General features: G+C 42.5%; 1 pseudogene; it reads right to left on the minus strand.

Annotated features, from left to right (window-relative positions):
* Positions 1-17,463: 17,463 nt before the first annotated feature.
* On the minus strand, positions 17,464-19,048 carry LOC143620158 (putative polyamine transporter At3g13620 pseudogene; annotated as a pseudogene).
* Between the last annotated feature and the right edge of the window lie 1,145 nt (positions 19,049-20,193).

Consider the following 20,193-nt stretch of genomic DNA (forward strand, 5'->3'; position numbering starts at 1 on the left):
CTGTTGACCTGACCTATCTTATGTCTGAAAAGTTACTTTCGGCGCAGCATGCGCACCAACCCCATTGGTTGACAGAAAAAGTGACTGACATTATCTTTTGAGATCTGCTTTTCCCATGCTTGACCAGTACCTTTATCTGACCCTCCCATGCCTGTTTACTGTTACCTGTCAGCTTTTCCTTGTCCCCTGCAGCTGCCATATCTTTTGATATCTTTTGCTTTTGGATTCTTATGCTTTTTGATATCTTTTGCTTTTTGGAGATCTTTTCCCCTTTTCTAGGGATTTTGTGTTCCCTAGGGTTTCCCTATAAATAATAATGCTATTTTCTTAACACTACACACACAAACACTTATTATCTTCCTTGCTCTCTGCCTTCGTCCTCTCTCCTGTTCTGCCCTGTTTTCCGGTAATCTATAATATATAATAATTTGTTTAAGTTACTTATTAATTATGCTAACTTATAATCGAGACTTAAAACCATTCGTTAAAACAATAATCTTTAATTATATGTTAACTTGTGCTTGTTTAAAGTTGGTTCTTGCTTTATCTTTCACCGCACCGTTTATCAAGTGAGTAATCTCGTACCTAATCCCTTTTTATTTTTAATGTTTTGGGTTGTTCATGTGCTCATACAAACTTAGAGTCTTAAACTTGTTTATGAACTTTAGTCGCGCAGTATCCCATGTGTTGAGGACGTAGACTTGGCTGTTTATTTGTATGTGTGGATCATTAACCGTCTTGTCGGTCTATTCCGCAGTTTTCATGGTACCATTAGATGAACACGGGAGAACTATCGTTTATGATTTTCTCTTTTGTTTACACTTGCACAGTTTTCTTGTTTTTATGCTCAATTGGGAGCACAGATTGACTATGAGCTATGAATCTTAGACTTGATCCCGATCTGATTACACCCTTGTTGAAAACCAGACATACACATGTTGCGCGCAGATTTATTGTTATCTATTATCTATTAAACTTGATTTCTCACCAACACGCAAGTGTTTGACGTTTTATTTTAACACATGTTCAGGTTTGATGTAGCTACATTTGGAGCTTGTGGACACGTAGGACGTTTTTACTTTTGGACCTAGATTAAAATGTATCAAGACAAGTTATTGTTGTTCGAATATTTTGCCTTATAATATAATGATTTATGTTGATTTATGTTATCTTGTGCTTGCGTTGCGCGTGCGCGAATGAATATATTTATTAAATATTGACACCCAATAGTGTCACGAGTAATGAAACAATATGTGGCGCCCCGATGTATAATCCGCCTTTGGTCGGGGTGTGACAGATTGGTATCAGAGCTCCGTGACTTTAGGATAGGTGGTTAGACGTAACGGCCTAGAATACCTAAGAGTCCCTTCTCGCGCATGAGAGAAATCTCATGTTTGCGCGCTTATTGTTAATTGCTCGTTATTTATAAATATGCTTGCGCAGACGCAGCGTATGGTTTTATGTTTTATTTCGCGATATTTCGATTTTTGCTGAATTTCGATTTTTATTGATTTTACTTACATATTCGTTTGTTGGGATTGAAAATCCAAAAAGTCATGGTGGTACATGAATAGTTGATTTTCAAATTCCATTTACGATTATGTTCTGAGGTTGGAGACTTGAAAAGTCATGGTGATACATGAATTGTCAACCTCCAATACTCATTTTCTTGTATATTTTATATTGAGGATTGAAAAGTCATGGTGATACATGAATCGTCAATCTCCAATACTCGTTTACTAGTCATTTTAAATTGAGAATTCGGAAAGTCATGGTGATACATGAATTGTCGATTCTCGATTCGAATTTGTTATCTGTACTAAGTTTGCATTCAAATTCGTGTTTTACTTTAACTGTTGATGGTATCTAACCCCGCGAAACCAAGCTTTATAAGATTATACTTTGCGCTAAGATATTAACAAAAATTAAAACTTTTATAGAATGCCTCCGCTATCTCGCCGTCATCAGAGGAGAGAAGCCTCGCACAGGCGTAGACAGCAACGTTCACAGGAAATGGCCGCCGCAATAGCCCAAGCCTTAAACCAAAATAATCCCAACTCCTCCGGATACAATATTAAATCCTTCAATGCGGGTAACCCTCCAAAATTCACAGGGCTTGAAGGAGCCACCGTGATGCTCCAATGGCTCGAGAAGATTGAAAACACTTTCCTCCATACCCAATGCCCTCCTGACCGACGAACCCTATATGCTTCCAGTGTCCTGGAATCTAGAGCGCTTACATGGTGGAATGGAGTAGCTCATGCGCGTGGCGCAGAGGCTGCTTCCAGCATGCTCTGGGAGGAATTTAAGGATCTCTTGACGCGAGAGTTCTGCCCTCCCAACGAAGTTAAGCGCCTGGAGGAAGAATTTTGGAACTTGAAGCAATACAGTGGCGAAGCGCGCGAATACGCGACGCGCTTCCATGAACTAAGCCTGCTTGTCCCTCACCTTGTTACCCCTTCCCGCCGAGCTATCGAGAAGTTCCTTGGGGGTCTCCCCATGGGAATTCAAGATTCTGTATGGGCCAGAAACCCAGCAACCCTCTCTGACGCCATCGAGTTGGCCGCTGTGCTCAGCGACAACCATGTCAGAGCAGGAACCCTGTTCCTGCGGGGAGCTGAGAAGACCAAACCCACCAAGACTGCCCCTGAACCAACAGAAACCAAAACAGAACCCTCAAACCATAACAACCCGAAGCGTAGGCGCAGACAAGTTTACACGCTTACCAACCCGCCCATTGTCCAGCAACCCTACCTACCTCCAGTATACGCCCCTACCCCACTGTCAGCCTACCCAACTCCCCCTATAGTCCACAACTATGCCTTAACCAATCCCGAACTCCCTGCCCCGCCACCTAAGAAACCTTACACAGGAAACCACCCCTTCTGCCCAACCTGTAGATTTCATCACCCACCTCAAGCCCCATGTCGACTTTGTCACCGATGTGGCCGCGCTGGTCACATGGCAGAAAACTGTAGAGTTCTTCCCGCCAACCCGATCGCACAAACACCACCAACCTACCCGCAAAACCCTCAACCAACTTACCTTACTCCACGACCCAGGTCGTGCTTTAACTGCGGTGATCCCAGTCATTTCCGGAACGCGTGCCCGAGACTACAAGTGCAAATCACACAAGCGAATCCGGTGAACCAAATCTCGAACCAAGTGACGCGCGGCCGAGCTTTTAATATAACCGCGCACCAAGCGCAAGCGAATAATGACGTAGTTAATGGTACATTTTTACTTAACGGACATTATGCATCCGTACTTTTTGATACTGGCGCCGATAGAAGTTTTATTTCTCGCGCGTTTGAGCAGAAGCTTGCGCGACCGCGCGATAACTTAAAAGAAAATTTTTCAGTTGAATTGGCTAATGGTGAAACTGTTTTAATTAACTCCGTGATTAAGGATTGCACGCTTAACCTTAACGAAAACGATTTTCTAATCGACCTCATCCCCATGCCTCTTGGAAGTTTCGATGTTATCATTGGTATGGACTGGCTCTCGAATAATCGCGCCGAAGTTATTTGCGCCAAGAAGTTGATTCGCATTCCTCGAGAAAACGGTGATCTTCACATCTATGGCGAGAAACCCTCCAGTGGTCTTAAGCTTATGTCGTGCGCCGAAGCCCAAAGACTCATGCGGAAGAAGTGTATTGCATTTTTAGCCCATGTGGTTAAACCCGATGAAGGAAAGAAGAAACTTCGCGAAATCCCTATTGTGCGTGACTTCCCTGAAGTTTTTCCCGATGATCTTCCTGGTATCCCTCCCGCTCGTGAAGTCGAGTTTCGTGTTGATCTTGTCCCTGGTGCTTCCCCCGTAGCCAAATCTCCATATCGTCTTGCACCCGCTGAAATGCAAGAATTGGCAAGTCAACTTCAAGAGTTGACCGCTAAAGGATTCATTCGCCCTAGCTCTTCGCCCTGGGGTGCTCCGGTGTTGTTCGTTAAAAAGAAAGATGGTACGTTTCGCATGTGTATCGATTACCGCGAGTTGAACAAACTCACCATTAAGAACCGGTATCCCTTACCGCGCATTGACGACCTCTTTGATCAACTCCAAGGTGCCTCTTGTTTCTCCAAGATCGATCTCCGTTCTGGCTATCACCAGTTGCGCATCCGCGATGAAGATATTCCCAAGACTGCTTTTCGAACTCGTTATGGCCACTTTGAATTCTTGGTCATGTCCTTCGGTTTAACCAACGCACCCGCCGTTTTCATGGATCTAATGAATCGGGTGTGTAGGCCTTTCTTGGATAAATTCGTGATTGTGTTTATCGATGATGTTCTGATTTATTCCAAAACCAAGGCCGAGCATGAGCAACATCTTCGGTTGGTGTTGCAAAAGCTTAGAGCCGAGCAGCTCTTTGCCAAGCTCTCCAAGTGTGAATTCTGGTATGATGAAGTACAGTTCCTTGGCCATATTGTGAACAAGATGGGTATTCATGTCGACCCATCCAAGATTGAAGCAATCAAGAACTGGATTACGCCATCCACTCCTACCGAAATCCGTTCCTTCTTGGGCTTAGCTGGTTACTACCGGCGATTTATTTCGAACTTCTCAAAGATCGCATTGCCTTTAACATCTCTGACGCACAAAGGTAAACCGTATATTTGGGGCTCGAAGCAAGAAGAAGCCTTTCTGACGCTCAAGCGTTTGTTGTGTGAAGCTCCTGTCCTTGCGCTACCTGAGGGTAATGAAGATTTTGTCGTGTATTGCGATGCATCCAACCAAGGTCTCGGTTGTGTTCTTATGCAACGAGGCAAGGTTATCGCTTACGCATCAAGGCAACTCAAGGTTCATGAAAAGAATTATACAACTCACGACCTCGAACTAGGCGCAGTGGTATTTGCCTTGAAGATCTGGAGACACTACCTTTATGGTACTAAGTGTATCCTCTACACTGACCATAAAAGCCTTCAGCACATCTTTGATCAAAAGGAACTCAACATGAGGCAACGCCGATGGAACGAACTCATCAGCGATTACGATTGTGAGATCCGGTATCATCCTGGTAAGGCTAATGTGGTAGCCGATGCGCTCAGCCGCAAACCCAGCCAACTTAACTGTATCTTGCCGCGCACGCAGCTTCACTTTGCGCCGATTCAGAGCAATCTCGAATCACGCATTCGTGACGCGCAGCGCGCATCCATCAGTAATGGTAACCTTCGCGCCGAGTTAGCGTGTGGCGCGTAAGCTCACTTTGTCCCTAATCTGAGTGGGATTCTCTGCTATCTCAATCGCATCTGGATTCCCTTTGATGAGAATCTTCGCGCTGATATCCTGAGTGAAGCGCACAAATCTCGGTATTCTATTCATCCCGGCGCTGATAAAATGTACAAGGATTTGCGCATTACTTATTGGTGGCCCGGTATGAAAAAGGATATTGCTGTGTTCGTAGCTAAATGCCTGACTTGTTCTAAGGTAAAATCTGAACACCAACGCCCATCTGGTTTGCTAGAACAACCAGAAATTCCTGCGTGGAAATGGGAATGTATAGCGATGGACTTTATTACCAAGTTACCTTTGACAGCAAGCAAACATGATAGCATTTGGGTAATAGTGGATCGATTGACTAAGTCTGCTCACTTTCTGCCCATTCGTGAAAACTACCGTGTTGAGCAACTCGCGCAGCTTTACGTCAAGGAAATTGTCTGCCGCCATGGTACTCCTTTGAGCATCATATCCGATCGCGATGGCCGTTTTATATCCCGCTTTTGGAAATCTCTCCAATCTGCGCTAGGAACTCGCTTGGACATGAGTACTGCATATCATCCTCAGACTGACGGACAGTCTGAGCGAACCATTCAAACCCTTGAGGATATGCTTCGATCTTGTGTTCTTGATTTTGGAGGTAATTGGGATTCACACCTACCTCTGGTCGAGTTCTCTTATAATAACAGCTATCATTCCAGCATCGGTATGGCCCCATTTGAAGCACTTTACGGTCGAAAGTGCCGTTCACCGATTTGTTGGAACGAATTGGGTGAAGTTCAAATCACAGGACCCGAACTAGTTCAAGAGACAACCGATAAAATCGCCAAGATCCGTGATCATCTGCTGACTGCCAGAAGCCGACAGAAGAGTTACGCAGATCGCAGGCGAAAGCCTCTCGAATTTCAAGTTGGTGATCTTGTTCTCCTCAAAGTGTCGCCCTGGAAAGGTGTTGTCCGCTTTGGGAAGAAAGGTAAGCTTGCTCCTCGTTATGTTGGTCCATTCAAGATTCTCGTGCGTGTGGGAAAAGTTGCCTACAAACTAGACCTGCCGCCCGCGCTCAGCAATGTGCATCCAACGTTCCATGTTTCCAATCTCAAGAAATGTTTAGCTGACGAGAACCTTCACATTCCACTTGATGAAGTTCAAGTTGACGAATCCATGCATTTCGTTGAGAAGCCTGTTGAGATTTTGGATCGCGAGGTTAAGAAAACCAAGCGCAGTCGCATCCCTATCGTGAAAATTCGCTGGGAGTCCAAGCGCGGAGCCGAGTTTACATGGGAAAGGGAAGATCAAATGAAGATCAAGTACCCGCACCTGTTCTCTGCGCAGCCTACTTCGAGATAAATTTCGGGACGAAATTTCTTAAAGTAGGGGAGACTGTGACATCTGCCCCATCCGACCCGACCCAGGTACCCGTTTTCTGATCCGATTCTTTTTATGATTTAAAATTTAATTATTTTCTTTTAAAACTTGACATTTAAAATATATATATATTACTAATAATATTTTCCTTCCCGCCTCTTCCTCTCTCTTCCTTTCCGCCGTCCCTCTTCTTCTGTTTCTTTCCGCCTTCTTTTCCCTCTTGTTGCCGTCCCGCCTCTTTCTCTCTCTTGTCGTCGTTCCGCCCTTAAGCCTTGAACCCCCCCTTCTCTTTGTTTGTCCTTTGTTTCTTCCCGCCTAAGGTTGTCTGCGCAGCTCCACGCGCCCAGACTCCTTACAAGGAAGCCTGCGTGAAGACCATCTGTTGCTGCGATACGCGAGGCGAACTGTCCCCGCGACGCGCTAAGGATTATAGTTCTTCCCGCAGCGCGCTTAGAATTGTAGTTCTTCCCGCAGCGCGCTTAGAATTGTAGTTCTTCCCGCAGTGCGCTAAGGTTTGTTCTGTCTGCCTTCGCGCTCTCGCGCTCGATGCCTTCTCGCGCTAAACCCTTTGAGTCTTCTGTTTAATCTAGCCGTTTACTTTTGTGATGTCTTATCTTCTGTGCTGTTGACCTGACCTATCTTATGTCTGAAAAGTTACTTTCGGCGCAGCATGCGCACCAACCCCATTGGTTGACAGAAAAAGTGACTGACATTATCTTTTGAGATCTGCTTTTCCCATGCTTGACCAGTACCTTTATCTGACCCTCCCATGCCTGTTTACTGTTACCTGTCAGCTTTTCCTTGTCCCCTGCAGCTGCCATATCTTTTGATATCTTTTGCTTTTGGATTCTTATGCTTTTTGATATCTTTTGCTTTTTGGAGATCTTTTCCCCTTTTCTAGGGATTTTGTGTTCCCTAGGGTTTCCCTATAAATAATAATGCTATTTTCTTAACACTACACACACAAACACTTATTATCTTCCTTGCTCTCTGCCTTCGTCCTCTCTCCTGTTCTGCCCTGTTTTCCGGTAATCTATAATATATAATAATTTGTTTAAGTTACTTATTAATTATGCTAACTTATAATCGAGACTTAAAACCATTCGTTAAAACAATAATCTTTAATTATAGGTTAACTTGTGCTTGCTTTATCTTTCACCGCACCGTTTATCAAGTGAGTAATCTCGTACCTAATCCCTTTTTATTTTTAATGTTTTGGGATGTTCATGTGTTCATACAAACTTAGAGTCTTAAACTTGTTTATGAACTTTAGTCGCGCAGTATCCCATGTGTTGAGGACGTAGACTTGGCTGTTTATTTGTATGTGTGGATCATTAACCGTCTTGTCGGTCTATTCCGCAGTTTTCATGGTACCATTAGATGAACACGGGAGAACTATCGTTTATGATTTTCTCTTTTGTTTACACTTGCACAGTTTTCTTGTTTTTATGCTCAATTGGGAGCACAGATTGACTATGAGCTATGAATCTTAGACTTGATCCCGATCTGATTACACCCTTGTTGAAAACCAGACATACACATGTTGCGCGCAGATTTATTGTTATCTATTATCTATTAAACTTGATTTCTCACCAACACGCAAGTGTTTGACGTTTTATTTTAACACATGTTCAGGTTTGCTGTAGCTACATTTGGAGCTTGTGGACACGTAGGACGTTTTTACTTTTGGACCTAGATTAAAATGTATCAAGACAAGTTATTGTTGTTCGAATATTTTGCCTTATAATATAATGATTTATGTTGATTTATGTTATCTTGTGCTTGCGTTGCGCGTGCGCGAATGAATATATTTATTAAATATTGACACCCAATAGTGTCACGAGTAATGAAACAATATGTGGCGCCCCGATGTATAATCCGCCTTTGGTCGGGGTGTGACAGATTGGTATCAGAGCTTCGTGACTTTAGGATAGGTGGTTAGACGTAACGGCCTAGAATACCTAAGAGTCCCTTCTCGCGCATGAGAGAAATCTCATGTTTGCGCGCTTATTGTTAATTGCTCGTTATTTATAAATATGCTTGCGCAGACGCAGCGTATGGTTTTATGTTTTATTTCTCGATATTTCGATTTTTGCTGAATTTCGATTTTTATTGATTTTACTTACATATTCGTTTGTTGGGATTGAAAATCCAAAAAGTCATGGTGGTACATGAATAGTTGATTTTCAAATTCCATTTACGATTATGTTCTGAGGTTGGAGACTTGAAAAGTCATGGTGATACATGAATTGTCAACCTCCAATACTCATTTTCTTGTATATTTTATATTGAGGATTGAAAAGTCATGGTGATACATGAATCGTCAATCTCCAATACTCGTTTACTAGTCATTTTAAATTGAGAATTCGGAAAGTCATGGTGATACATGAATTGTCGATTCTCGATTCGAATTTGTTATCTGTACTAAGTTTGCATTCAAATTCGTGTTTTACTTTAACTGTTGATGGTATCTAACCCCGCGAAACCAAGCTTTATAAGATTATACTTTGCGCTAAGATATTAACAAAAATTAAAACTTTTATAGAATGCCTCCGCTATCTCGCCGTCATCAGAGGAGAGAAGCCTCGCACAGGCGTAGACAGCAACGTTCACAGGAAATGGCCGCCGCAATAGCCCAAGCCTTAAACCAAAATAATCCCAACTCCTCCGGATACAATATTAAATCCTTCAATGCGGGTAACCCTCCAAAATTCACAGGGCTTGAAGGAGCCACCGTGATGCTCCAATGGCTCGAGAAGATTGAAAACACTTTCCTCCATACCCAATGCCCTCCTGACCGACGAACCCTATATGCTTCCAGTGTCCTGGAATCTAGAGCGCTTACATGGTGGAATGGAGTAGCTCATGCGCGTGGCGCAGAGGCTGCTTCCAGCATGCTCTGGGAGGAATTTAAGGATCTCTTGACGCGAGAGTTCTGCCCTCCCAACGAAGTTAAGCGCCTGGAGGAAGAATTTTGGAACTTGAAGCAATACAGTGGCGAAGCGCGCGAATACGCGACGCGCTTCCATGAACTAAGCCTGCTTGTCCCTCACCTTGTTACCCCTTCCCGCCGAGCTATCGAGAAGTTCCTTGGGGGTCTCCCCATGGGAATTCAAGATTCTGTATGGGCCAGAAACCCAGCAACCCTCTCTGACGCCATCGAGTTGGCCGCTGTGCTCAGCGACAACCATGTCAGAGCAGGAACCCTGTTCCTGCGGGGAGCTGAGAAGACCAAACCCACCAAGACTGCCCCTGAACCAACAGAAACCAAAACAGAACCCTCAAACCATAACAACCCGAAGCGTAGGCGCAGACAAGTTTACACGCTTACCAACCCGCCCATTGTCCAGCAACCCTACCTACCTCCAGTATACGCCCCTACCCCACTGTCAGCCTACCCAACTCCCCCTATAGTCCACAACTATGCCTTAACCAATCCCGAACTCCCTGCCCCGCCACCTAAGAAACCTTACACAGGAAACCACCCCTTCTGCCCAACCTGTAGATTTCATCACCCACCTCAAGCCCCATGTCGACTTTGTCACCGATGTGGCCGCGCTGGTCACATGGCAGAAAACTGTAGAGTTCTTCCCGCCAACCCGATCGCACAAACACCACCAACCTACCCGCAAAACCCTCAACCAACTTACCTTACTCCACGACCCAGGTCGTGCTTTAACTGCGGTGATCCCAGTCATTTCCGGAACGCGTGCCCGAGACTACAAGTGCAAATCACACAAGCGAATCCGGTGAACCAAATCTCGAACCAAGTGACGCGCGGCCGAGCTTTTAATATAACCGCGCACCAAGCGCAAGCGAATAATGACGTAGTTAATGGTACATTTTTACTTAACGGACATTATGCATCCGTACTTTTTGATACTGGCGCCGATAGAAGTTTTATTTCTCGCGCGTTTGAGCAGAAGCTTGCGCGACCGCGCGATAACTTAAAAGAAAATTTTTCAGTTGAATTGGCTAATGGTGAAACTGTTTTAATTAACTCCGTGATTAAGGATTGCACGCTTAACCTTAACGAAAACGATTTTCTAATCGACCTCATCCCCATGCCTCTTGGAAGTTTCGATGTTATCATTGGTATGGACTGGCTCTCGAATAATCGCGCCGAAGTTATTTGCGCCAAGAAGTTGATTCGCATTCCTCGAGAAAACGGTGATCTTCACATCTATGGCGAGAAACCCTCCAGTGGTCTTAAGCTTATGTCGTGCGCCGAAGCCCAAAGACTCATGCGGAAGAAGTGTATTGCATTTTTAGCCCATGTGGTTAAACCCGATGAAGGAAAGAAGAAACTTCGCGAAATCCCTATTGTGCGTGACTTCCCTGAAGTTTTTCCCCGATGATCTTCCTGGTATCCCTCCCGCTCGTGAAGTCGAGTTTCGTGTTGATCTTGTCCCTGGTGCTTCCCCCGTAGCCAAATCTCCATATCGTCTTGCACCCGCTGAAATGCAAGAATTGGCAAGTCAACTTCAAGAGTTGACCGCTAAAGGATTCATTCGCCCTAGCTCTTCGCCCTGGGGTGCTCCGGTGTTGTTCGTTAAAAAGAAAGATGGTACGTTTCGCATGTGTATCGATTACCGCGAGTTGAACAAACTCACCATTAAGAACCGGTATCCCTTACCGCGCATTGACGACCTCTTTGATCAACTCCAAGGTGCCTCTTGTTTCTCCAAGATCGATCTCCGTTCTGGCTATCACCAGTTGCGCATCCGCGATGAAGATATTCCCAAGACTGCTTTTCGAACTCGTTATGGCCACTTTGAATTCTTGGTCATGTCCTTCGGTTTAACCAACGCACCCGCCGTTTTCATGGATCTAATGAATCGGGTGTGTAGGCCTTTCTTGGATAAATTCGTGATTGTGTTTATCGATGATGTTCTGATTTATTCCAAAACCAAGGCCGAGCATGAGCAACATCTTCGGTTGGTGTTGCAAAAGCTTAGAGCCGAGCAGCTCTTTGCCAAGCTCTCCAAGTGTGAATTCTGGTATGATGAAGTACAGTTCCTTGGCCATATTGTGAACAAGATGGGTATTCATGTCGACCCATCCAAGATTGAAGCAATCAAGAACTGGATTACGCCATCCACTCCTACCGAAATCCGTTCCTTCTTGGGCTTAGCTGGTTACTACCGGCGATTTATTTCGAACTTCTCAAAGATCGCATTGCCTTTAACATCTCTGACGCACAAAGGTAAACCGTATATTTGGGGCTCGAAGCAAGAAGAAGCCTTTCTGACGCTCAAGCGTTTGTTGTGTGAAGCTCCTGTCCTTGCGCTACCTGAGGGTAATGAAGATTTTGTCGTGTATTTCGATGCATCCAACCAAGGTCTCGGTTGTGTTCTTATGCAACGAGGCAAGGTTATCGCTTACGCATCAAGGCAACTCAAGGTTCATGAAAAGAATTATACAACTCACGACCTCGAACTAGGCGCAGTGGTATTTGCCTTGAAGATCTGGAGACACTACCTTTATGGTACTAAGTGTATCCTCTACACTGACCATAAAAGCCTTCAGCACATCTTTGATCAAAAGGAACTCAACATGAGGCAACGCCGATGGAACGAACTCATCAGCGATTACGATTGTGAGATCCGGTATCATCCTGGTAAGGCTAATGTGGTAGCCGATGCGCTCAGCCGCAAACCCAGCCAACTTAACTGTATCTTGCCGCGCACGCAGCTTCACTTTGCGCCGATTCAGAGCAATCTCGAATCACGCATTCGTGACGCGCAGCGCGCATCCATCAGTAATGGTAACCTTCGCGCCGAGTTAGCGTGTGGCGCGGAAGCTCACTTTGTCCCTAATCTGAGTGGGATTCTCTGCTATCTCAATCGCATCTGGATTCCCTTTGATGAGAATCTTCGCGCTGATATCCTGAGTGAAGCGCACAAATCTCGGTATTCTATTCATCCCGGCGCTGATAAAATGTACAAGGATTTGCGCATTACTTATTGGTGGCCCGGTATGAAAAAGGATATTGCTGTGTTCGTAGCTAAATGCCTGACTTGTTCTAAGGTAAAAGCTGAACACCAACGCCCATCTGGTTTGCTAGAACAACCAGAAATTCCTGCGTGGAAATGGGAATGTATAGCGATGGACTTTATTACCAAGTTACCTTTGACAGCAAGCAAACATGATAGCATTTGGGTAATAGTGGATCGATTGACTAAGTCTGCTCACTTTCTGCCCATTCGTGAAAACTACCGTGTTGAGCAACTCGCGCAGCTTTACGTCAAGGAAATTGTCTGCCGCCATGGTACTCCTTTGAGCATCATATCCGATCGCGATGGCCGTTTTATATCCCGCTTTTGGAAATCTCTCCAATCTGCGCTAGGAACTCGCTTGGACATGAGTACTGCATATCATCCTCAGACTGACGGACAGTCTGAGCGAACCATTCAAACCCTTGAGGATATGCTTCGATCTTGTGTTCTTGATTTTGGAGGTAATTGGGATTCACACCTACCTCTGGTCGAGTTCTCTTATAATAACAGCTATCATTCCAGCATCGGTATGGCCCCATTTGAAGCACTTTACGGTCGAAAGTGCCGTTCACCGATTTGTTGGAACGAAGTGGGTGAAGTTCAAATCACAGGACCCGAACTAGTTCAAGAGACAACCGATAAAATCGCCAAGATCCGTGATCATCTGCTGACTGCCAGAAGCCGACAGAAGAGTTACGCAGATCGCAGGCGAAAGCCTCTCGAATTTCAAGTTGGTGATCTTGTTCTCCTCAAAGTGTCGCCCTGGAAAGGTGTTGTCCGCTTTGGGAAGAAAGGTAAGCTTGCTCCTCGTTATGTTGGTCCATTCAAGATTCTCGTGCGTGTGGGAAAAGTTGCCTACAAACTAGACCTGCCGCCCGCGCTCAGCAATGTGCATCCAACGTTCCATGTTTCCAATCTCAAGAAATGTTTAGCTGACGAGAACCTTCACATTCCACTTGATGAAGTTCAAGTTGACGAATCCATGCATTTCGTTGAGAAGCCTGTTGAGATTTTGGATCGCGAGGTTAAGCAAACCAAGCGCAGTCGCATCCCTATCGTGAAAATTCGCTGGGAGTCCAAGCGCGGAGCCGAGTTTACATGGGAAAGGGAAGATCAAATGAAGATCAAGTACCCGCACCTGTTCTCTGCGCAGCCTACTTCGAGATAAATTTCGGGACGAAATTTCTTGAAGTAGGGGAGACTGTGACATCTGCCCCATCCGACCCGACCCAGGTACCCGTTTTCTGATCCGATTCTTTTTATGATTTAAAATTTAATTATTTTTTTTTAAAACTTGACATTTAAAATATATATATATTACTAATAATATTTTCCTTCCCGCCTCTTCCTCTCTCTTCCTTTCCGCCGTCCCTCTTCTTCTGTTTCTTTCCGCCTTCTTTTCCCTCTTGTTGCCGTCCCGCCTCTTTCTCTCTCTTGTCGTCGTTCCGCCCTTAAGCCTTGAACCCCCCCTTCTCTTTGTTTGTCCTTTGTTTCTTCCCGCCTAAGGTTGTCTGCGCAGCTCCACGCGCCCAGACTCCTTACAAGGAAGCCTGCGTGAAGACCATCTGTTGCTGCGATACGCGAGGCGAACTGTCCCCGCAACGCGCTAAGGATTATAGTTCTTCCCGCAGCGCGCTTAGAATTGTAGTTCTTCCCGCAGCGCGCTTAGAATTGTAGTTCTTCCCGCAGTGCGCTAAGGTTTGTTCTGTCTGCCTTCGCGCTCTCGCGCTCGATGCCTTCTCGCGCTAAACCCTTTGAGTCTTCTGTTTAATCTAGCCGTTTACTTTTGTGATGTCTTATCTTCTGTGCTGTTGACCTGACCTATCTTATGTCTGAAAAGTTACTTTCGGCGCAGCATGCGCACCAACCCCATTGGTTGACAGAAAAAGTGACTGACATTATCTTTTGAGATCTGCTTTTCCCATGCTTGACCAGTACCTTTATCTGACCCTCCCATGCCTGTTTACTGTTACCTGTCAGCTTTTCCTTGTCCCCTGCAGCTACCATATCTTTTGATATCTTTTGCTTTTGGATTCTTATGCTTTTTGATATCTTTTGCTTTTTGGAGATCTTTTCCCCTTTTCTAGGGATTTTGTGTTCCCTAGGGTTTCCCTATAAATAATAATGCTATTTTCTTAACACTACACACACAAACACTTATTATCTTCCTTGCTCTCTGCCTTCGTCCTCTCTCCTGTTCTGCCCTGTTTTCCGGTAATCTATAATATATAATAATTTGTTTAAGTTACTTATTAATTATGCTAACTTATAATCGAGACTTAAAACCATTCGTTAAAACAATAATCTTTAATTATAGGTTAACTTGTGCTTGTTTAAAGTTGGTTCTTGCTTTATCTTTCACCGCACCGTTTATCAAGTGAGTAATCTCGTACCTAATCCCTTTTTATTTTTAATGTTTTGGGTTGTTCATGTGCTCATACAAACTTAGAGTTTTAAACTTGTTTATGAACTTTAGTCGCGCAGTATCCCATGTGTTGAGGACGTAGACTTGGCTGTTTATTTGTATGTGTGGATCATTAACCGTCTTGTCGGTCTATTCCGCAGTTTTCATGGTACCATTAGATGAACACGGGAGAACTATCGTTTATGATTTTCTCTTTTGTTTACACTTGCACAGTTTTCTTGTTTTTATGCTCAATTGGGAGCACAGATTGACTATGAGCTATGAATCTTAGACTTGATCCCGATCTGATTACACCCTTGTTGAAAACCAGACATACACATGTTGCGCGCAGATTTATTGTTATCTATTATCTATTAAACTTGATTTCTCACCAACACGCAAGTGTTTGACGTTTTATTTTAACACATGTTCAGGTTTGCTGTAGCTACATTTGGAGCTTGTGGACACGTAGGACGTTTTTACTTTTGGACCTAGATTAAAATGTATCAAGACAAGTTATTGTTGTTCGAATATTTTGCCTTATAATATAATGATTTATGTTGATTTATGTTATCTTGTGCTTGCGTTGCGCGTGCGCGAATGAATATATTTATTAAATATTGACACCCAATAGTGTCACGAGTAATGAAACAATATGTGGCGCCCCGATGTATAATCCGCCTTTGGTCGGGGTGTGACACAATAGATTACTCGTATGGTTAATTTAATTCTGGTAACTTATCAGAACGAGTTTATTAACAATAAAATACTCGTATCGGGAATATAAACAAGGTAAACTAGTCACGACGAGTTAACTACAAATGAACTACTCGTAAGCGTAATGTTTACCGGATAAACTTATCGAGACGACTTAGTTACCAACAAAATACTCGTATAACGGATATAAAGTAGTCGTTGACTAGTGTCTACTCGTAAAGACAAGTTAAGCAAACAAACTAACCATTCCGGTTAGTGTTTTGTAAAACAAACCAGTTAGATGCATTTGGTAGTCAAACTCATCGTCGTGGTTAGTTTGATAAAATACTCGCGACTCTTAAGGTTTTATAATCTGTTCGTCGCGACTAAAGAATATCTTATTTACTCGTGTGGCGCTGATTACGAGGGTTTAAACTTATTTAATCTTTACGAGTAGATTATTAGTGAAACTGGTCGTTACGGTTAGTTTATAGACACGTGACAAGTTTTAATTGGTTATACAAACTACTCGTGAATAATCATAAACTATTCGTCACGACTAGTTTATAATACCTATTTTGGGAATATGTTGAAAATGGCACCTAAAACCTGAAAAATATAATCATAAATACCTATTTTAGGAATTTTTCCCAACTTTGAAATGTGCACACCACACATATATATATTTATATATCCAATTGTACTAGAATAACATAATTCCAAAGACATGTAGGTTCGATTTCAGACGATATCCGTACATACATAAAGTCATGAATAAGCTACTGGTGGTGCATTTAAGAATATATTCCTTCTTTAAAAAGTTACAATTATGCATAGAATCATATCAAAATTCTTCTAATCACAAGTTCTGAACCAACAATGAAACGAGAATTTATTCAACCCATGGTATCATTTATGCTCTCTTTTGTCACTTGTGCATATGAATTGGATTCCCTTGTGAAACTTAGGTCAGGCGGTTGGATCCCATAACGAGCCATAACGAGTATTGATCAAAATATGTTGTAGGGTTGTTCACGAGTCGAGCCCGAGTCGAGCCAGGGTGGTTTCAAGCTCGGGCTTGAAATTAAATGAGGCATCTCAGCTAAGGCTCTAGCTTGATTTTGAAGCTAAACGAGATTTAAATCGAGCCAACCAGCCAAGCCATGATCGAGCCGAGCTTGATTACAAAAATGAGCCAACTTAATTCAGAATGTTTCAAATCAAGTTTTTTTAGCTAGTTTTATTCGAGTTTTTATCGAGCGAGTCACGAGCCCGAGCTTCGAGCCTCGAGTTTTTGAACATATTCTAAATAATTACCAATTCGATTTGGGTCAAAACTTGGTGTACCAAAATAAGTTAAGAGTTTATTCTGGAATGAAGGTAACAAGCATAAATAAAAAATAATAATTGTAACAACTATTTATTATCATTATTCAGACGTTTGGAAGAGAGATGAGACAATCTAAAAAAGGGAGGGCAAAATATACAAAAAAGAGGGCATGACAGACATATTTTATAAAAAAACGTTAATTTTTTAAGCAAAGACGTGCATTGTAAGACGCTTTTAAACGCTTTTTAAAGATGGATTTTACTATAACTTTGTGAGACAAAATGTCGACAAGATGACAAATATGATTACTTATTATTAGTAAAGCCAATTTTGAAGCTCATTGTGATGTTGTTCTAAAGATATAAAAATTATGATATATATAGTAAATCGTTTGAATGTTTCTATGAAATATAAAATATGCCAATATATATATAGTAAAATATATAAAACTAGTACAAACTTGAGGTTGACCGATAATGACTTCATCTAAACAAACCTACACTACATACAGCCCAACCATGTAAGCCTTAACTAACCACCAACCATGAGCCACTCAGTCAACTCAACACCCCACCGGACTCAAAACGTCCAAACAAATGATTATCAAGATGACAACGTTTCTTTGTCACCATTTTCAAACTTAAACCATTGCTTTGACTTGCAATAATTCATCAAAAAATACCACAAAACAGCCCCAACAGTCATCAACCCACTAACCAAATAAACAATCTTGGTAGCAATAACCATAATAACCACCAAAAACGCTGATGGAACCAAACACATCACCACCAGCCCTGGCAACCGTAGCGGCACCTTATACGGCCGCTCCAGCCGCGGAAACTTCCTCCGCAGCCACAAAAACGACGAAAACTCCAACAACATCCCCAAACTGTATAGAAAATTCGCGGACGCCACAATATCCGTAAAATCCATTTGAGAAACACCAAGGGTAATCAAAGTCGATATTAATATCGCCACCCATGGAGTATCGAACCACTTCGACCGAACACCGATAAACCTCGGTAAAAACCCGAGTTCCGACATTCCGAGAACCTGATACGCGCAGCTGCTTAACTGAGCTTCGAATAAACCGATACCCGATAACACCGCTCCAATCTCGATCCAAATCTTTAACCATTTACCCGATATTGTTTGTGCTGCGACTGCCATGAACCCGGACTCCCATTCGTTTTGGTCGACTGAGACCGCCCCGGTGACTGCCATTAATGGGATAATGTAAGCGAAACACGTCAAGACGACTGCGCATAATAGTGCTTTCGGGAACGTCTTTTTCGGATTTTCGACTTCTCCAGCCATTGTACTGACTGTGTCCCAGAAGTTTAAGTTCCAGAAAAGTGTGTTGAAATATAAATTCCAGTCTTTTTTGACACCTTTTTGGCCTAAACTTAACCACCTGTGTGGATGAATTTGAGGTATAGCTATTAATGACATGACTAGGAATGGAGCTAGGGATATGACTCCAAGACCGATCGCTGCGATTCCGACTATGTTTAACCCGGTGTAGTTAACGAACGAAAGGAATACGGTGGATAATAATATTGCTAAAGTTCGAGGTAAGCCCGATGAGAATACTGGAAACAGTTTTTGCATGTAATCTATGCAGAGAATTGGGAAGGCAGCTATATTGATCACTCCTGTCAGGTACTTCCAGCTGCCCATCAACGAGCCCGAAAAAGGGCCGAACGCTTTGTCGGCCCATATGACGAACCCGCCGTTTCCCGGGAAGGTAGTGGACAGTTCTGCAGTGACTAGAGCTTCTGGGATACTCCATATGAATGGGAATATTAGGAACCCGAGGATGGCAAGGAGCGGGCCTGCGGCCTGGACTGCGGGCTCTTCACCGTACGGGCCGCCGGCAACTTCAAAGTAAATTAAGAAGATGAGGGGGATGAGAGTGAGTTTTTTGCGGGTGGTGACGGTGGTGGCCGGTGGTGCATTTGGTGGTGATTTTGGTTTTTCCGTTAGGATTTCCAGGCCCATGATTGTGATAAGGCTGGAGAGAGTATGGGTTAGAATATTAGAATGAACATTTTTTTCAATGGGTTTACTGCTATTTATTATATAAGAAAATAATATAAATAAATGAATCTTTTTAGTATATATATCCTATACTGTAAACAAGTAAACATTAGTAAATTTCAAATAAATATTCGGTTTATTTTCATGTATCAGCATTTATTCTTTGAAAGTACAATAACTATTTTGGCGTATAAACTTTCCAGGTATCTATTTTATTTTATCTTGAAAATTAAGTATTTTTGTAGTTCACTTTACAGTTTATGAAATTCACGTGACATAATTTAGTGCAAGGTAAAGGTATACCTAACTCTATGTATTATTTTGTTGAGATAAATATGAAAGTTGACTTCTGTGTTGAATTTAATAGGAGTATGTCATCAATTTTTATACTAACTTTTAATTTGGACAGAATTTTTAAATGATGTTTTGATGGGTAAGCTTTTAGCACGCTGTCCTTGATTTTTTATGTCAACAATATCCTAAAATCAGGGATCTAAAAGGATTTACTTATCATATTTTAGTATATATGATTGTTGTTTCGATATATATGCACATGTTCATTGTCTTCATAAAAAATCTTATGCTCTGTTTTTTTAGAACTGACACACAGTCTGCTTATAAATATATACCAATGTCTATTATAGGACTCCAATTCTTAGGTGGTGTTTGGCCTAGCTTTTTTAACAAAGCTTATAGCTTTTTTAGCTTTTTTCTACAAAATAAGCTTAGTTTGGTGTTTGGCCTAGCTTTTTAAGCTTATGTTTATTAGCTTATATAAGCTCATTTGAAGAAGCTTATTTGAATATGGTTTTTTAGCTTATTTGATAAAGCTTATTTGTTTAAGGGTGTAAATTACTCATTTGTCCTCAAATGATGGTGGATTAGTAATTATTACTCTTAACAAATTAGAGAATGTTGGATTTAACAATTTATTAAGACACATAATTAACTTGTAGAATATAAGCTAATCCAAACACTTAAAAAGAGCTTATCAAATAATAGAAAATAAGCTATAAGTAAGCATAACCTTGAAAATAAATGCTTGGCCAATTACACATCATGATATCATTAGATGATATCATTAGGCTAGAAATCCTTTGGTACGAAAATCTATGGTTAATGTTCAATATGTGCCATATTACGCA

This window comes from Bidens hawaiensis, unplaced genomic scaffold, assembly GCF_021521415.1.
Source record: "Bidens hawaiensis isolate Kalapana, Puna unplaced genomic scaffold, B.hawaiensis_p1.1 tig00002553_1, whole genome shotgun sequence".
In the NCBI taxonomy this organism is placed as follows: Eukaryota; Viridiplantae; Streptophyta; class Magnoliopsida; order Asterales; family Asteraceae; genus Bidens; species Bidens hawaiensis.